This window comes from Cyanistes caeruleus, chromosome 2 (genome assembly GCF_971803275.1).
Source record: "Cyanistes caeruleus chromosome 2, bCyaCae1.hap1.1, whole genome shotgun sequence".
Lineage (NCBI taxonomy): Eukaryota > Metazoa > Chordata > Aves > Passeriformes > Paridae > Cyanistes > Cyanistes caeruleus.
Window position 1 is genome coordinate 24,699,683 of NC_141702.1, and position 18,819 is coordinate 24,718,501.

Consider the following 18,819-nt stretch of genomic DNA (forward strand, 5'->3'; position numbering starts at 1 on the left):
AGGAGGGGCAGGCACTGATCTCTTCTCTGTGGTGACAGTGACAGGACCTGAGGGAATGGCCTGAAATTGTGCCAAGGGAGGTTTAGGTTGGACATCAGGAGAAGGTTCCTCACCCAGAGGGTGGTTGGGCACTGGAACAGGCTCCCCAGGGAAGTGGACACAGCACCAAGCCTGACAGAGCTCAAGAAGTGCTTGGACAATGCTCTCAGGCACATGAGGTGACTCTTGGGTGTTCTGTGCAGGGCCAGGAGTTGGAGTCCATGATCTTGATGGGTCCCTTCCAACTCAGTATAATCTATGATTCTATGATTCAAAGAAACAGACCTGTCATTCTTTCAACTTAAACTGAAACAGCTTAAGGGTCACAAGCTGCAATAAATCTTGCAAAAGTCACTGATCAACATAAATTTTACAACATTAATGAATAAATATGCCATCTACATTTAAGAAAACGTTGGGGTTTTTTGCAGGCAGCTTACAGAGCAAAATGAGATATAAACTTTGCATTTTAAAGATTCTTGAGAAATTCCCATTGTCTTAAGTCTGTTTCTGGACTAAACTATGCATAGTCAAAGAGCCTTAAACTTGCAAACTTAAGTTGGCAGACAAGAATTAATTTTACCTGTGTCTGTATCACTGCCTTCATGATCCTTTATGTGTCCTTTGGGCCAGCTGATCTCTCCTTTCTACACTATCAGCACTCTCTAGTGTCTACTGGCCCCAGCTCCACCAGTTGTGCCTGTTTATACCCAAGCACCATGGACTTTTGTACAGACTACATTTTAGACCTCTGGGGTTTATTTCTTATTCTAGGAACTGTTTTCAGGCTGAGCTGAAAACCCCCAGTGATGTCATTCAGTAACAAACACATAGGTGACAATATTGTGGGCTTCTGCAACTGCATCCCCTCCCTCAGAAGTAGGACTTGGGTCAAATTGCTTTTTGCTGATCTATGTGACCTCTATATGAGTGAGAAACATTTTAACCTGCAAGAAGTGAACCATTCCAAGTGCTGTGTGTGAGAGAAAATGTTGAAAATGGGTCTCAGATGTTTTCTAGCATATGAGCTACGTTATTTCTAGGTAACCGTACAATTCATATGTTTGCCCCTACAGCCCCAGAACAGTTTTAAGATCACAGTGTGATCCTATAGAACATTATCTCAGTTTGCCAGAAAACTATTTTATTGCAATGGATCCCTGAACCTTGTTAATTTTACAATGTAGAGTGGTAGAAAATTACTCATCTCTTGCTTTGTTTCTTGGAAATGGGCAAAACCAACTAGTGCTTTTAGCTAAAGTAAGAACTTTTTTCTTTTGTTCTTCTTCCATATGTATTCATCAGCTTCAGATTCTAGTTACATGGGTCCATTCATAAAGGATATAAAGCTAAAAAGAAAACTCATATTAATCTACTGAATTTTGACTGAATGAAAGTTTTATAAAAGTATTTTCCCAAACTATAAGTTATTTTAAGGTTTGAACCAAGTCCAGGTTCCAGAATACTTAAAGCTTGGCCCCAGCTTGTTGGAATATGACCAAGAACCAAAAGATTGGCAAAACCTAGGGAACATGGCCTGATATAACAAGATCCAAAGCCCAAGGAGTTGAAGTGTCAGTGCACTGCACTGAGACAGTGACTGCTCCCTCCTTGTCCCCTGTGCTTGCTTTCTTTTACAGATAACTTGAATTGTAGTAACTTGATAACACCTGGAAAATATAAATTGCAAAAGATTGCTGAATACTATAATAAAATATAATGTTTAATCAAATCAAGGTAAAAGCATTCATTTGACAAAAACAGGGTTTATTGCAGTTATAATTATTTTGATTACAAACAAAAGTTTGGAAATACAAGGAAATACATCACATCTGGGATCTCAGTACACAGCACTTTTAACAGAAGTTCTGGTTCCATTGGTCCCTTCAACTCCTTCTGCACACAGCTCTGACAGTCAGCACTGCTGCTCTGCTGCAAAAGTATGCTCACTTTAAAACAGCCCAGCGGTCAGAAGGGCTGGCTGGCCAAAAATCCTAATTTGGAAAAAGAATGGAGTTACAATCATTTTACTGTGAGTTGTTGTCATAGAGAGCATCATCACCTTCACTCTCCCATCGTTATGTATCCTTGCACATCTTGGAAAAAAAGTATGGAGTCAATGCAAGAAAAGATGACATAGTCTCAATTTGGATAGAGATAGCAAAGAGAGACATGATGGAGGTTTATATGGTTTTATAAAACCATGAAATATGTAGAGAAATTGAATAGGGAAGCACTAGTCACTGTTTTTCTTAGTATAATAATCAGGGAGTACCCAATTTATTTACCAGGCAGAAAGTTTAAAACAAACATAGGAAGTCATTTTTCACACATAATTAGATCTCATTCAAATTAAACTGTGGAACTCATTATCACAGGATGTTGGGGAGGTCAAAAGTCCAAAAGGCTCCAAAAGGCATTAAGAAATTCTCATGGAGACTAGATCCATCAGGGGCTACATAGCAGGATAGCCCAGATGAGACCCACAGTTCAGGAAATGTTTACAACTGCTGATTGTCATAAATGAGGAACTCACTCCAGGGAAGTGACCAGGTGTAGCATACTCTATCTACATTAAATTTATATTAAGTGTCTGCTACTGGTCATTGAGAAGCACAAAATAACAGTCACGATGGACAGATGATCTAAATAAACACGGCATCGCTCCTTTTCTGTAAATTTGTTATTTATATGAATGAAAAGTAAACATGGAGTGATTACCATTTTTGACATATTAGAATGTTAAATCAAATTGATTAAAAGAAAATGTAAGGTGCACAGTAAAGATCAGGTGTTCCCTGGACTACCATCAGTAGAATACTGCAGAGTTCCAGTCATCCTCCTGGTTAAGAATTCAAGAGTGAAAACTGTGTTATTTTTGTGGTCCTCAAAAGAAGAATATTTTGAAAGACTTGTCTATTTCTCAGCCTAATTCCATGCAATCAGCTTCCAAAAGTACTGTGTGTCTTTTTCACTCTAGTAGTAATTGACAAGTTTCCTATATCCTTATTGATTTCATAATCTAAATAATTTTCTTTAAAAGCATGTTTTCTTCAAAGATCCAGATGACATTTATGAAATACTGATGCAGTTTGGAAAGAAAAAAAAAAATTGAAGAAACAGACATTGCTGTATATTGCTATTAGTTCAGGGAGTGTTTTAGTTGCAAAGCAGTATATATATAATTACATGTTTAAAAAAGACTATATACTTCAACTTAGAGCACATCATGTTAAAATACAGGCCAAAGGTATAATAATGTGTCTTAGTAAGGAAATTTCCAGTTCTCCTTACTGTGTTTACAGAAAGAAGTGCTATGTTTTAACATCAGGCAGGAAAGCAAGTTTCCACAGGCAATGACCTAGAAGAAGTAACAAGATGCATTTTGGTAGCCAGCACATGTGGTAGTTCTATTAGCTTGGAGATTTCAAGTAAGAATCCCCCAAATCCAGCTGAACACAGGAGCTGCTTAATTTCGTGTTAGATACATGTACTTTTTTCCAACTCAACAAACTGTGCAAATAATTTGGCTAAGGATTAGATGGTTCCTGGCAATTTTAAGTGCTCCAAGGAACATATGCTAAGTAACTTTCTAGTTTGTTTTGCCTTCTGTGTATTTGAACAATTAAGGAAAAAGAAGAAAATGGAAAAATAGCTAATAACTAACTCTGATGAGAAATGTTATTTACAAGTTCTGAGGGCCTGAATTACTGTAACTGTGTCCTGAGACCACCTTTTGATTTTGATAAGCTTATGACATTGTCTTGTTCCTTCATGGTTAATTTGGAATATTCTATGATGTAACCACATTACGATATAAGTTCTTGTAAATAAGTAGGATTCACTTTGATTAATACTTAGAGATATCAAAACAAAACTAAAGCTTTTTGCTGCCATGTCACTAGAAAATAAATAGTTTTACTATTAGGATACTAGCTATTGCTCTGAACAACAGTAGCTATTGGTTTCAAAAGTAGATCTGGGTATGCCTTACATTTTCATTTGATATCCTGATCTGGCAACACCAAAGCTGAAGCAGAAGCTGTTACAGAATTAAGTGCAATCAAAAGCGTAATTGTTTCAAGGAGTATCAAACATGACAATCCATTAACTGAGTTTATACAAGCCCACAAAATACAGATGTTTGTAGCAGATCACATATCCCAAATCTGTTTTGAAGCACATTTTCTAGAGGAATGTGTGGTGCATATGGAACCTTTCCAGTATATGTATCACTTGCCCATTCCTATGTTCAGACTAGCCCTTTCTTATTTTCCTCTTCTCACCCTTCCCTCAAGAACACCACAGCTAGAAAATTATATTTGTGATGGAAATGGCCTCTTCAATGATGCAAAAGATCAACAAAAGGATGCTTTTGCAATCTGTTGTCTCTGTTACCTCTGCCTTGATTGGTGAACTGGTGATAAGTGAGTTGATAATATTAACTCAGTTTTTCTATTCCTGCCCTTGTCTGTTGTTCCTGGGCATCTTTTCAGCTTTGGTTTCTGGTCCATTCTACATCATGTCTTTAACATACCCAGTATTGTAGCCTCTTCATCAAATTACAGGAATCTACAGGATATCTATAAAAATAAGCTTTTTAGGTGCAGAAGAGTAGAAAATAAGTTTCTGCCATCACACGAAATGTGAACATTGTCCATAACTAAAGGCCCCTAAAAAAATACTGACCTTGTGGATCAGTAACTTGATCTAACTTCAAGGTTGGCTTTAATTTTCAAGTTGGCCCTTCTTTGAGCAGAGACATCATATTATTTTCAGTAGTCCTTTCAAATCCAAGTTATTCAATGTTTCTCTGTCCTGCCAGTTTATCCTGGCTACTAACATCTACTTGGCTTCCCCAAATGATATATCTGTTATGTATATATAATCACTATCTTGTAGAAACATACTCTAAGCTTCAATGAGAATTTATATTTCTGTAACCACTTAAAGAAAGCCATGGAAAAAAAGGAAAGTAAAGAGGTACTGCAAAGGTGTTTCTGTAAGTTATAGAAGAGGAAAATTAAGATCATAATAATATGCAAGGACAAAAATGTTGGGAATTCAGTGGAGGAGAGCCTCTTCATAATGGGCCTTCATTGGAGGCATCTGCTTGGCATTTCTTCCACTGCTTCTGTAAAGGTTGTATTCAAATGGGGATGCCAATAAATATGAGGATCTACTCATACAGACTTTTTAAATTCTGGGTCTTACATCCACTGAAAGTCAGGAAGTCAAACTGAAAAAGTCCATTAAAAAAGTTCCTGTTAGCAGGTCCTCTCAAGAACAGCAGGAGAGCTTGACAACGAAGTGAGCTGACTGAAATATAGTAAGTATGTATTTGCCTGAAGCAGAAGATCTGGAAGTGTGAAGGCTGTAGGTTATCTAGGGAATCTGAAGCAACTCTGGCAGGAGAGAGGGAGTGTGGCTGCTCCTCAGTCAGGAAATGCTGCTTGCTTAGCCTCAGCAGCCAAGGCCAATCAGTGATTTCTATCTTGATGACCTGCAAGGATTCTCCCCTACTGATTTGAAAAATGTGCCCTAAGGCCCCTTCTTCTTCTTTATAGTGGTGCTTTTACATTTCAAAGACAGTGCTTCTGGAACTCAGTGCTGAGGAAGCTGAAAGAATGATCTGCTGACTTGTGAAGTATCAGAAAGTGCCACTGCAAAGGGCCTGGAGTCCACTTAGAGAAAAGCTGCCAGGGCTCATCTGAATCACAGACTACTCCACCACATTGCTAACCCACCTAAGGATTGATGGTTCTGCTGGGACTAAAAGTGAGCATTTCAGAAACCACTAGAGCCAGAAGCTCACACTGTACTCTCCTCAACTCTCTTCAGTGTATGAAAAGGCTATGACTGACCTCTTTTGGATAACAGGAGATATGCACACGCTTTCAGGGATAGAAGGACAAAATAAAAGCAGTTAGTAGAAGAAGGAGAAAATATACCCAGTTTATGTGCATACCTATTCTGGTAGCACTTTGGCTTCCTTCTTTAGGCTACAAAGAGACTAGACATAGACATGCTGTAGCACCCAAAAAGAAAGGAAGGGAACTTTTTGGATACAGTCATCTGAAACTCTTGAAGAAATTTCAGTAATTGATGATAATTGATTAAAGTGGCATGAGAGTCAGAAAAAAAAAAGGTAATTTGTCAGGTTGATGAGTATCTTACATCCTAAACGTCACCCTAAAGTAAGGAGGCCTAGCAAAATCTGGAAGCCTTCATACCTTCAAAATAATCATCCGATCAGAATAAGGAGATTTCTTGGATATAGCATTAACGAAGATTTCACTTATTCAGAAATAAAATACAATAGGAAGATGATTTAGGTGTTACCTGGAAATATATGCATATATGGGATAGAGGGAAATAGCAACAACGTTTATGATAAGGATTACAGTGATTGTCCATAGATAGTTGAAACCAGTGGGAGCTCTGAAATAGAAAGGAAACATTAAAACTAGTTAGCTAATGGTTTATTGACATTCCCAAGCAGGTAAGTTAGTAACTTCCCCAAACAACAAGGTCAGCTGGGATGGAGATGGCAATCAACTGTCTTGGTGTCTAAAACGTGGTGTTTATATGTGCCTATGTGCACATGTCTTAGTGAGAAGGTCTCTGGAATGTTTTCACTTCTGAACTGAACCCAGCAATTATTTGGGAGATCATGATTTTTAATTATTTGGCATGATTATCAATCATCATGCCAGGGAGTTTTCTAGCTATTCACTGACACAAAAACACTCACTGGCAGTATTTTACTTTCTAGTACAAATTCTAGAGAGAAGGGTACATCTTACCTGTTTTTAATATAACTACAGTGTAAATGCTGCTCCCAACATAGTAATCCTTAGTTCTTCATAAATGAGAATAGGTTCTTTTAGAAAGGATTTAATCTAGCCTAGTTTGGACATTTGCGCTAAAATGAGAAAAAAATCACACTCTGTTTCTCTCTCCTTATTATAGATTATTAGTTCAGGTACAAATGTCTGCAATGTTAATCTCTACATGTGGTCAGATGTATTTCACACAGAGGAGAAATGGCCAAAGTGCAAATCTTGAATATGAAACAGAATGGCTGTTATTTTCCTGAAACAGGCAGAAGTGACTCAAGGACTAGAAGCTAGAAAGCAATTCTTGTTAGTGTGACCATGAAATCACCAAGTCATTTGATACCAATACTCATTGTATTGATTTCACAGTATTCCTGCAATTTAGCAAATGCCATTTCAAATTACAGTCTTGTTTTCTTTAAACTTGCCAGTTGTCTTCTAAATACATCTTGTTTTTCTAGAGTGACAAGTACATGCCACACATGAAAATTTAGACAGGCACTAGCCCCAGAAGCAGCTGATTTCACCTCAATAATATTTCCCCTTAAGGGCTAGCTACCAGATAGACTTTTTTTTGACTGAAAGTCTCTGTAGAGTTTTCTATCCAACTCAAATACTTATTAATTTGTTCATGACAGTCCCAGGTGGGGCAAACCAAAAGCCTACATAAGAACAGTTTTATCATAAAGGCTGTTTCCCTTTGTCCACTGTACTACTTACTCTATCAAGGAACTGTATTAACTTTGTCTTACATTTATCACTATATTATTATAATAAATTATGATATGATATGATATGATATGATATGATATGATATGATATGATATGATATGATATGATATTATATTATATTATATTTATATTATTGACAAGCAATTGCTTGCATTCTTATCAATTCACTATTTCCTCAGCTAATAAACCTCTCCTAAAACTACTTTTCCTATTACGTAAAATGTAATTTCTTTACCTTTTACCAGTTATCAAAGATTCCTTGGCCCTCCATGAATTTCCCAAGAACACAATGAATCAAAAATTGCTTCATCTTGCTCCCAAAGTAAACTCTATAGTCTCATATAATATATTATCTAAATATTCACTAATTGACCTTTCTTCTTTTGTATCCCATATTCTTAACAATATTCAACCATAGTAAGAATTTTAATAAAACATTTAAGTTTAAACAAACTTTTTATTAACCTGTTTTAATTTTTGTTCTCTTGAGAATTTGAAGTCTATTTGAATCTTCTTTTTTCTGATCTTACACATGTGTACATATGCCTCACACTTTTTCTCAAGTTTAGAACACAGACATATGCCTTTTTCTGCTTTGAGTGAGATTTCTTCAATTTTCCAGTCATTGAAGAGTACTTCATATTTTTTCTATCTTACTAGATTTCCCCTTTTCTACTACATCAATATGTTTTCAGGCATATTTTCAAGGCACAGAGAATATTCCTTATATTTAGAGACAAAATTATGCTGCCTTAAGTACATAATTTAAGGTATTTTGTGCTGCACAGTAAAATACAGAATAAATATGAAGGGTTTATTCTTTCAGGAAGCCATCTGAGACATTCATAATGCATTTGACTTGGGTGATATCATTAACATTTTATAGAATATAGGGACTGTGTAACACAGAAGTCTCAAAATAATCCATGGAGAAAATCTTGTTTACTATTCTCATGCTTTCAACATGAAATATAACAATATAACAAAGTATGGTTTGGGGAGGAAATAGAAAAAAAAAACAACAAAAAAACCCAACAGAAATTTCAAGCAAAACAAGAAATTTCAAGCAAAACAAGAAACATCTAGGCAAAAAGTCCATGAAAAGTGTCTAGGGAGTTTCCTGGGTAATTAATAGGACAAGAATCAAAATACAGCCACAGAAATAACAAGCAGGGTGTACATTCAGTACCAGTGGAGAAGGGGAAAATTCCTCTCTACTCTCTCCAAATCTCCTTCTCCTTTAACTTGGTTGAGAACAATTGAACAGAATCCATTAATAAATAAAATCACTAAATATGTTATCAGGCATGATGCAGAACTTTTGAACAGGAAGTTAGGATATTAGCAAAAGAAGGAAAAAATAAGTATCAATAAATAGCAGAAGAAGAAGAAAATAAAAAATACTCCAATTAAGAAAACAGTTTAAATAACTAAATAAACTTTTAACTAGAGGGGAAAAGATAACCAGAACAAGAAAAATAAATAATAAGAATGTAGCTAAGGATGATCTTTGGAATGGAGTATGCCTGATTTTTCAAAGCTCCTCAGCCAGATCCCTTGCCAAGCTAAATGAAATTATCATGCACTAAGACTACAAAATCTTCCAGGAAATTAGTAATTGGTTAAAAGACAGAAAGCTAGGCAAAAAGAAATAGATGGCAAGAGTCTGTTCTCAGGTCTTTTTTGATGCTTCATATTTTCAGAAGTTATATGAAATATGGAACAAATAGTGAGTTCACAACTGTTGCAAAGTTGGCAGATGGCAGAAATGTACTCGGGATAATCAGCTCTGATTATGAGACTGGATGGATAGGGCAATAAACAGTTTTCACTAGAAAGTGTTACAAGAAATTAAGTACCCTGAAGATGAAAATCATTTTCCAGTAAGCGAAAGCCTATGGATGTAGGGGAAAAAGAATTCCTAAGCCCAGATACAGAAAGGTGGGTCTGAATTTCTTGTAACATTTCAAAGGCCTCAGAGCTCCTTTGAGTATATTTGTGAAAACAATAATTTAAAGCAAGCTCAGGCACAGCTTAAAGCCAAGTATTATTTGGGATTACTACCAAGGAGTAGCAGCAAACTAAGTAGTAAAGGAGGAAAACACATCAAAAACATTAAAGAAAATTAAAAAAAACCCCACTGCACCATGCCATAGCATCACACTTTTCAGGAGATCATCCAACTAGGAAAAGTTCAGAAAAAAGAGAGTGTAATGATGACATGGAAGGACTCTTGTACAAAAGTAGATTAAGAATAGAAAAAGAGGTATTTGAGGGAAAATGTAGTAGTGATCTACAAAATCCTTTAGAGTATGAAAAACTGAGCAGTTTAACTCAGGTTTTAGAAAACAGAGGTCCAGTGAGGAATCCCTACACAGTTTGGAGAAAATCTGGAACACGAATGAGGAAATTAACCATTTGAGTGAGAAACTGAACAGAAGTAACACAGTCTTTGCTTTTTTTGGTCACAAAAATGTGTTTCATTGTCCTACATCTCTTGCTTTGGCGAAAGAAAAAATGAGACAAAAAAAAGAGGATGAAGAAAATAGCTACCCTTTCCAACTATTAAACCTAATTGGTTTCCATTTCATGTAGATTCTGTCTCACAATTAAATAATAAGTAATTATATGTTTATGTATGGAATTTCTCAGCTAGTTTTTTTGTGCTATGTTCTTTACCAAAAGTTTGGGCTAAAGCAGAGAATGAGGCTTTCAGCCTTCTGACTGCCTTTTTAAATATCTCCCATTTGTATACACATACACATTTTATTTTTTTGTTTGTAATGGGTTTATTTGCCTTGTGGGCTTCTTCCCCCTACCTCCTTATTCTCTTTCTTTTGTGTCTTTTTACTGCAAAAGCTTTGTTTGATTTTCCAGGAATGAAAAAATATACAAAGCTGTGAAACAAAGGAAACATAACAATTTAATATTCCTTCAGGATGGAATTATATGAGGAGTTTTATAGGAGAGCAATTATAAACCTCTGTATGGTGCTTTCTGTCTTTTATGTGTGTAGTAATTTTGGGCATTCATTTGGGCCCAAGACCAGGACTGGAACTGGCCCAACCCAAAAAACAACTAATTAAATGTTTCAGTCAAAAGCTGTGATCCTAAAATCCCCCTTAGTGTGCCACTGCCGGATGCAAAGAGCAGCCCAGCCTCAGTGCTCCTCCACACCTTCTCCTTTGAAGTTCCCCAAGTATTTAGACAGCAGTGAAACTTCCTCTAAAAAACAGATGTGAAGCTGGTCTGGTGCCTGAATTCAATCCCTATCTCCACCGTTCATGTGAGGGTACCATGCTCTCAGAGCTTCCCACTCTACTCCAGGAGAGGGGCAGAAATTCCCCCTGCTCCACTGCATGTGCTGTCAGTTCAAATTCTGGTTGTGTGAGGGGGGGCATGAAGGCAGCAGTTTCAGCCCAAAGCCTGCTCAGTGGGCTCCAAGATGCAGCAGAGAATGTGCCAGGAGCCCTCTGACACCAGGAAACTGGAGAAACTTGGCACATGGCTTATTTCTCATTCAGGATGCCTGGTCTGGCCTGTACCCTGCAGAAATCCTGCCGTGACCCTTGTTTGAGCATTTCCACTGAAGCCAGGTCTGCCACTTACAACCTCCCTCAAAGCACAGCAGCCCATCTGCAGGAGGTCACACCCAGGCACCTGGGGAAACAGCCAGGAATCAGGGAGGAGTTTCAGCTCTTGGCTTGAGACACTCAAGCTCCCAGCCAAAACACCAACGTAAAGATTAGCCAGGAGTGCTTTCTTTAACTCATGCTGCTCTGTAAACTTTTCCACCAGGGAGGGAGGAAAAGTTGTGTGTTCCACCACAACACCACCACAGGGTGGTCTGACTTTTAAAGACATTTTACCTGCAGTCAGTTCACTTCACAACCTGTTTCTGTAGGCAATGGGCATTCACACACATGCGAACTTCTCTGGGGGCAGCAGTAGCATTTCCACTTTCCAACACACCCTCTGTGCAGATGCCCCACAGCTGCCCCACATTTCCCTCCCTCCTGACCCTTTCAGCCAAACCAAACCCTTCCGTTTCAAGCAGGAATCAAATATTCTCATGGTGTTCTGGATGAGTGTTTTCAAACATAGCCCACTTTATAGGAAAGGGAAATTACAGTCATACTGGTGTGTATCAGGAGAAAATTTCACAAGCCTAAATTCAGATGTGACTAATGGGATGGATGCTCTGTTCCCCTCCCTAGCACTGAGGGAGGTTAATTCAGTGCAGAATCCAAGGCTGATCCTTCCCTAAGTCTTTCCCTCTCAGCAGCTCTTTACTAGTTTAGGAAATCCAGGTACCTCATCCAGGGCTCTAAGGCCAGCTCTAGAGACTACTGGCTGTACTGGATCTGACTCAATCCCCTTTCAGCCCTTAAACCCCTTCATGCCAGCTCCCTGAGCAATTATGCACACTCTTAGAGTGTTGTGGTGAGTGAATCCAGAGAATTTTCAGTAGTTTCCTGAGTGCTTAGTGTCACAGTGAGGGGAATTTCAAGCCTTGTCTTCGGTCAGTCTGGAAGAAATACCTGTTTCAAATTAAGATCAACCCTTGCCTTCTGAGGGCATCTGATTCATTAGTGATGGGCTGAGGCTGATGCATTTACTCATACTATAAAAATATTAATTCTCATTTCAAAGAACTAATAAATATCTGGCTATTGATTTACATCCTCCCTTAATTTGAAGAAAATTCAGTTGAAAAAGAGCATGATAGCTTTCTCTACAAAGACAAGTACCCCTTGATCTGGAATTTACTTTCTTGACTGGACAGACATTTATTCCAATGAGGAACAGAGGAATTAAATCTGTAGTGTTCCTTTAGCTGGAACTCTGCAAATGGTAGAGGCTCTGCTTTTTCTGAATAGTTTTTTGCATATTCTTTTCCTTTCCAAATTCTGAGTTATTTTTGATTACAAAAGAATACACTCAGTTTTTAGCAACATGGAATGCTAAGCTGCTACTGTCCTTCAGCCAACATTTCTTCACATGATTTCATTTTGTGTTAAATGAGCTTTCAAATGAGAAAGATGTTGCACAGACAACTTGATCATGCATAATAACACTGAATATATACTTTTTAGAACTGAATGAAAGTTGCTGAACTGCTCATAAATGTTTGTACCTTACATTAATGAGCTGTATCTATTTTCTCTTCTGAATGAAATGCATTCTTTGATACCATGAATAAACACAAGACACTTAATCTTTGACTTGGGTGCAGGACTGAGCTTCAATCATTTTAAACAGCTTGAGAAGTGAATTTGATGGCAAAGTACATAATTCACTGAATATGCACAGAAAGGTGAGCTTTAGAGAGTTGAGGCAGAGCTGCACTGAGCACAGTAAAGGTGAGATTTTATTCCTCAGGATCTAAGGAAATACCTGGGTTTTCCACCCCCTGTTTACAGGACAATTGCAAGCACAGTAGAAGATACTGAAGTTGAAGGAAGATATGGTTAAAGACATACACAGACTGTACCATGATACTTAACAAAAGCAGAAATGTAGTCAAAAAGAAATAAAATAGAAAATTAAAGTGAGATTAAAGAAAAAAAAGTCCATTGCAGATGGAGGGAAAAAACCAAGAAGATTCACTGAAGAGTTACTATCAAAATATTACTACAAGGTTTATCAAGCTTTTGCCAGTATGAATGTAACACAGAGACATCCTTTAGGCAATGATGTCATTGTGACGAAAAAATATTAATCTACTTCTATTTTGAGCCATATAAAATTTGCTTTGTCATGACAGACACTGCCTGAGTTTATATACCAAAAAGTAAGTTTTCTATTTATTATCTACTGCATCTACAAGTTAACGGAACACTGATAGTAATTTTTAATACCTGTTTGCTTTTGCCAGTCGGTATTTTGTGGGTACCACCAGTAGCTGTTTTTGTATGAGCTCAGTGGAATGTACACCTGTTGGCAGGCACCTCCAGCAAACACAAGCGTGTACAAAAATATGATTCATAATTTAGCAGTGAGCTGGTTACACTGAATACTGAACAGTAAATGACTCCTGAACACTGTGTTAGCCTGAGGAATAATTAACTGCCCTGGAGAAAGCTGATGGCTGCTGGATTCCTGAGTGCAACATACACCCTGGTGCAAGAGAAAAAAAATAAGTATAGGGGATTTTATGAATGTCAGTTCATAAATGCCTTCCTCAAGAAGGCAAAGTAACCCAGTTCCTGAGCAGAGATGGCTTTGGATATTCAGTCCAAGATTTATGTAACCACAACACACAAAGCCACATTCTTTCTAGGTTTGGATTTTTTTTTTATTTTCTAACAAGCATTGTAAAAGGACTAATGTGTATATAAAAAAAAATCTTTAAACTTTCATAACACAAATACTGTTAAGTGCTAGCATTTGCTTGCCATTTTCCAGAGCAGGAGTTAGATAGTACCAGGGTGAGACAGTTACTATGATCCCTTGAATTCTCATCCAGACCTTTGGTCCCAGCTGTCAGAGATTGCTGGTGCTCATCGCTGACACATTCATCATGAGCTTTCACTTTTGGGAGGTCTGTCACTTTGTATCAAGAGGGGTTTAATACCCACAGTGTACTTTCCCGTAAGTTTTTTTTGAGAAGGACAAGAAGCACAATTCCATCAATACATATTGTATTAAAGTGAAGGAGGAAAGTGGATTACCTTTTCCTTCCCCTTAATTTGCTACCCAGATTCCTGTACTGCTTTAGCCATTTCTTTTCCTCAGGAGCCATCTTGCCTACATTAAAGGTAGCTATTCATTCCCACATCAGTAAGAGTCTTGCATACCTTAAAGAACCATGTCCCAGTTACAAGAGAGCTTTTTTTCCTCCATCTCTCATGTAGCATTATATTTTTCAATGGTTCAGTAGTGTTATTTATTTGAAACACAGTTTCTCTGCATTATTGCTTTTTTTTGCATTATATCCAATACATCCTTTCGATGTGTCCCAGAGATACCATGGTGTTTTATTCATGTTTTAAAAAAAGGAAAATCAGAAAACAACAAATTAAACACTCTTTGGAGTTACGAGCTTCCAACACGAGAAAGATATTTTGGAAGCATTAAGGACGTATGATGCAACAGTGAAATGGCTAAATCTTCTGTTGCATTCTCACCTACCTTTTCCTTAAGTGGACGAATACTACATACTTTTACAAGCATAAAATTGGGGAAAAATGTCAGAAAATCAATACAGAGCACTTTAGTTATTTAAGCCTATGATGGACAACCAAGGAGCTTTAACCTTCCAATACACCTTCAGGAGAGGTAGCTGAGTGGCCAGATATGACTTCTGGAAAAACATCTAGTGATTGTATTTTGTGCCAAGAAAGAAAACCATAACACAGAATAATACAGTATACTGAAATGTCACCAGAATAGTTGTTGATACAAAAAAGCACTTTCATGCAAATACTGGGAGAGGGAAGATGTCTGTAAAAAATAAAAAATAAAAAAAATCAGGAATCATAAAGTAATGATTTCCCTATTGTATAAATGGACTTAAATTCTCCAAGATATTTAAATTATATCCTCTATGAGAAAATCCTGCTTATCAACAGAAGAAAATAACCCACTTTTTTTTTTTTTTTTTTTTTTTTTTTTTTTTTTTTTAGTATTAATTCAACTTTTAAACATTTTAATAGCACCCCAGAAGGCAATAGCTCTTAGAAGGGTTTATGGTCTCTGCTGACTATGGATTATCAGGTATTTTGATTTATCATCTATGTGTTCCCCCTATAGGAAAAACATAGGGTATCTTTTCACAGAAGTTTGATTCAATTCATGTGAGCCATAGTGACAGATCCTGACAGTGTTCATTGCCAGGACAGACAGATGTGCTGAATTTTCATTTTAATGCACGTTGAGTTTTCACAGAAATGAGGTTCTCTAGTTCTGAAAGATGCATAGCTAGCAATTCTCAGCTCCTCCTCTGAAAGGCCCATCAACCTTGACATATGAGCTGCTCCTGAAACTGACAATGATACCTTGGCTCTGAAGCAGTAGAAGGACAGAAGTAGTTCAGTTCTTACAAGACTAGATTTCCAGACTAGACTGCAGTCTAGAAACACAGGATGCCATGCACAGGGCCATGGACAAGCTTGAGAAGTGGGCCCATGGCAATCTCATGAGGTTTACTGAGACCAAGTGCAAGGTGCTGCACTTGGGTCAGGGCAATCCCTGGTATCAATCCAGGCTGGAGGATGAGCAGATCCAGAGTAGCCCTGATGAGAAGGACCTGGGGGGTGCTGGTGGATGAGAGGCTGGCCTGGTAATGTCAACTTGCAGCCCAGAAAGCCAACCCTGTGCTGGGCTGCACCAAAAGCAGCGTGACCAGCAGGGTCAGGGAGGGGATCCTGCCCCTCTGCTCTGCTCTGGTGAGACCCCACCTGCAGTGCTGCATCAGCTCTGGGGTCCCCAGCACAGGAGGGACAAAGACTTGGAGTGAGTTCAGAGGAGGGACATCAAGATGATCAGAGGATAAGAGCACCACTCTTATGAAGAAAGATTAAGAGAACTGGAATTGTTGGGAAGAAATATTGTCAGGCTGGTGAAGCACTGGAACAAGTTCCCTAGAGAAATTGTGGATACCCCATCCCTGACAGTGTTCAAGGACAGGCTGGATGGTCTAGTGGAAGGAGATGGCACTGCCCATGGCTGGAGGTTGGAACTAGCTGATCTTTAAAGTCCCTTCCAACTGAAGTCACTTTATGATTTTATGCTTTTATTTTTTTTATTTTTATTCATGGGACTATGATATCTTTCAGTTAAACAAATGAAGAATTGAAATGATACATACACACATACACATAGATACATACACACATATACACACACTATATATACATGTATATATTTACCAAATAAATCTGCACATGTGGAAACCATCTGTGACATCTGGTCTTTTACTAAATCCTATGTATTTATATATAGACACATCACTCCATATATATTTACTCCAAACTTCTCTAAGATCATGATTCTCAGAGGTGAAAATTGCTGAGCTCCATTCATACAGCACTAGGCTTTCATTAAGAAATCCAGTTCCCACAGTAATACTTTTCCATTCTTCATCTTTATATCCAAGTACATGCCTAAGTATCTGAGAGAAAATAGCAACAAATGAGCATAGTAAAGTGGTAAATTTATGCACACAGAGATATTATGAGTTGAAACCATATTAAAAATTTAGTGTAGTGAATTGTAGTTCCTCTACTGACACCAAAAGGCACTAGACTAACCATAGAGAATATTTCTTATAGCCTCTCTGGGACAGAAAGCAAAATACTACTGAAAAAGCATCCAGAAATTCTTTTTTTATCTTGCCCTCTGCTTAAAAAATTAGCTCAAGATCCAGTTTAAAAAATTGTCATCAGGAGAATAAGTAAGTAAATGTCAGTTAACAGAGTTTCTAATAACTATTTCCAGAGAGCAGGTAGTTAAATGGTGACATGTTGCACTGTGATCTTTTTCATTCACAGCTTCTGATTGAAAATCAACATCTTCAAGAAGCTCACACAGTTTGCATCAATAGTAAATAAAAGTCTCTCTCCTGTGGGTCATTAATCTGATAACACTCAAGTTTGTACCATTTGTTTAACCTCTTACTGCAGAATCAGATGGAGATCTGGAAATATATTCAGAAATATTAAAAGATTTAAAAGATCCAATCAAGATACAATCTTGGGCACACCTACACTGCTGTATAATCCCACTTTATCAAATGAAATCAGGAAATTAAATGATTGTGAAGTCTGATAAATTCTGGCTTGATAAAATCTTTTAAGGAGAATAACTGAAATCACAGGTTCCTAGGCTCTAACACATGCATTTCACTGGGATGCAAGACACTCCCTAGAGAGCTCCTGGATATTTAATAATGTAGAACTACACTTTCAAAGTGTCTCCATTTATTTAAACTACATTGTTACTACTAACTTTCTAAAAGGCAACTGCGTAGACTGGATGGTTACATCTCCTCAGGAAAATTCCAGCTTTTCAAAGCCAAATCCTTTTTGCAGAAAGGTGGTAGTTTTACAGACTCAAATTCAGAGTAAAATATCAAAGATTCAGCAGCACTAAAGTTCAAAGCATCCAAATAGCTCAGCAGTGTAGCCAATCAAATAAATTCAGCATCAAATCTCCTTCTTTTGCAGATCAAGGCTTTGAATTTGGTATTACATTCAGTGAAGCTTCTTAATTATTTAGTCTAAGTTTTTCTTACCATATTATTGCACAATATGAAATGAGTCCAACATGAGATTTTGTTTTATTGCTGTAGTTAGCTTAGATTGTACTCTTTGAGCGGCACTGTACAGAAATGCTAGGCCAGACTGAGCTGCTTTAGATACCAAAAGGAGCAGAGGATAAGTAAATATCTCTTTTATTTGCAAGGACAAAAAAACCAACCAACCAACCAACCAAAAAAAACCCCAAACCCAAAAAAAACCCAAAAAAGTGTTCCTTAGCTGCCTGACAAGATGACAACCAGAAAACCAACCACCTCAAGTGTATGCACATCAATGCAATCAGCCTGGGGAACAAACAGGAAGAACTGGTGCACACTGAAGGTTAGTATTAAAACAAACATTTTAAATTTTAAAAGAGAATATTTCAGCTTTCTCAGAGCTAAATTGGGAATGATTTCATGGGAAGCTTCTGTGAAGGATAAAGGAGCTAGAACATGCCTATTTTTCTAAAATTCTCTTCCTGGAAGTACAAAAACAGTTCGTCTTCTTTAAAGAGAGAGAAGTAGGCCGAGCAAGAGACCACCTTCTGTGAACTGTGAGCTTCTGAGTCTGTTCAAAAGAGAAGCATTCCAGAGCGGGAAAAGCAGACAAACACCTTTCAAGAACTACAAGGGCACTGCTACAGTGCACAGAAAGGCAGACAGAAAACCAAAAGCTGAGCTCAAATAGAAATTGGCCAGACATATAAAAAACTACAATAGGCCAATTAATAGATGCAAACTGGAAATTACTCATAGATTGCCAGTCAGTCACTCAGAAACAACCCTCCAGTAGGACTAAAGGGGTGACAAAACCACCACTACTTTTAAAATTTAAGCTTGATATATGTGTTAATTTGAACAAATGAAATCATAATGCTACCAATCAGACTGGCTGAAAGTCAGTCAACAATCAAAACTACTTTTCTACAAGCGGGAAATTCTGGTCCTCTGTTTGTATTCACTGCA

The 18,819-nt window shown here is 37.5% G+C and overlaps 1 long non-coding RNA gene across 3 annotated transcripts in view; it reads left to right on the plus strand.

The window, feature by feature from the left end:
- The window catches only part of LOC111925865 (uncharacterized), a 49,564-nt gene that overhangs the window by 207 nt on the left and 30,538 nt on the right, over window positions 1-18,819 (plus strand). The window lies entirely within an intron of this gene.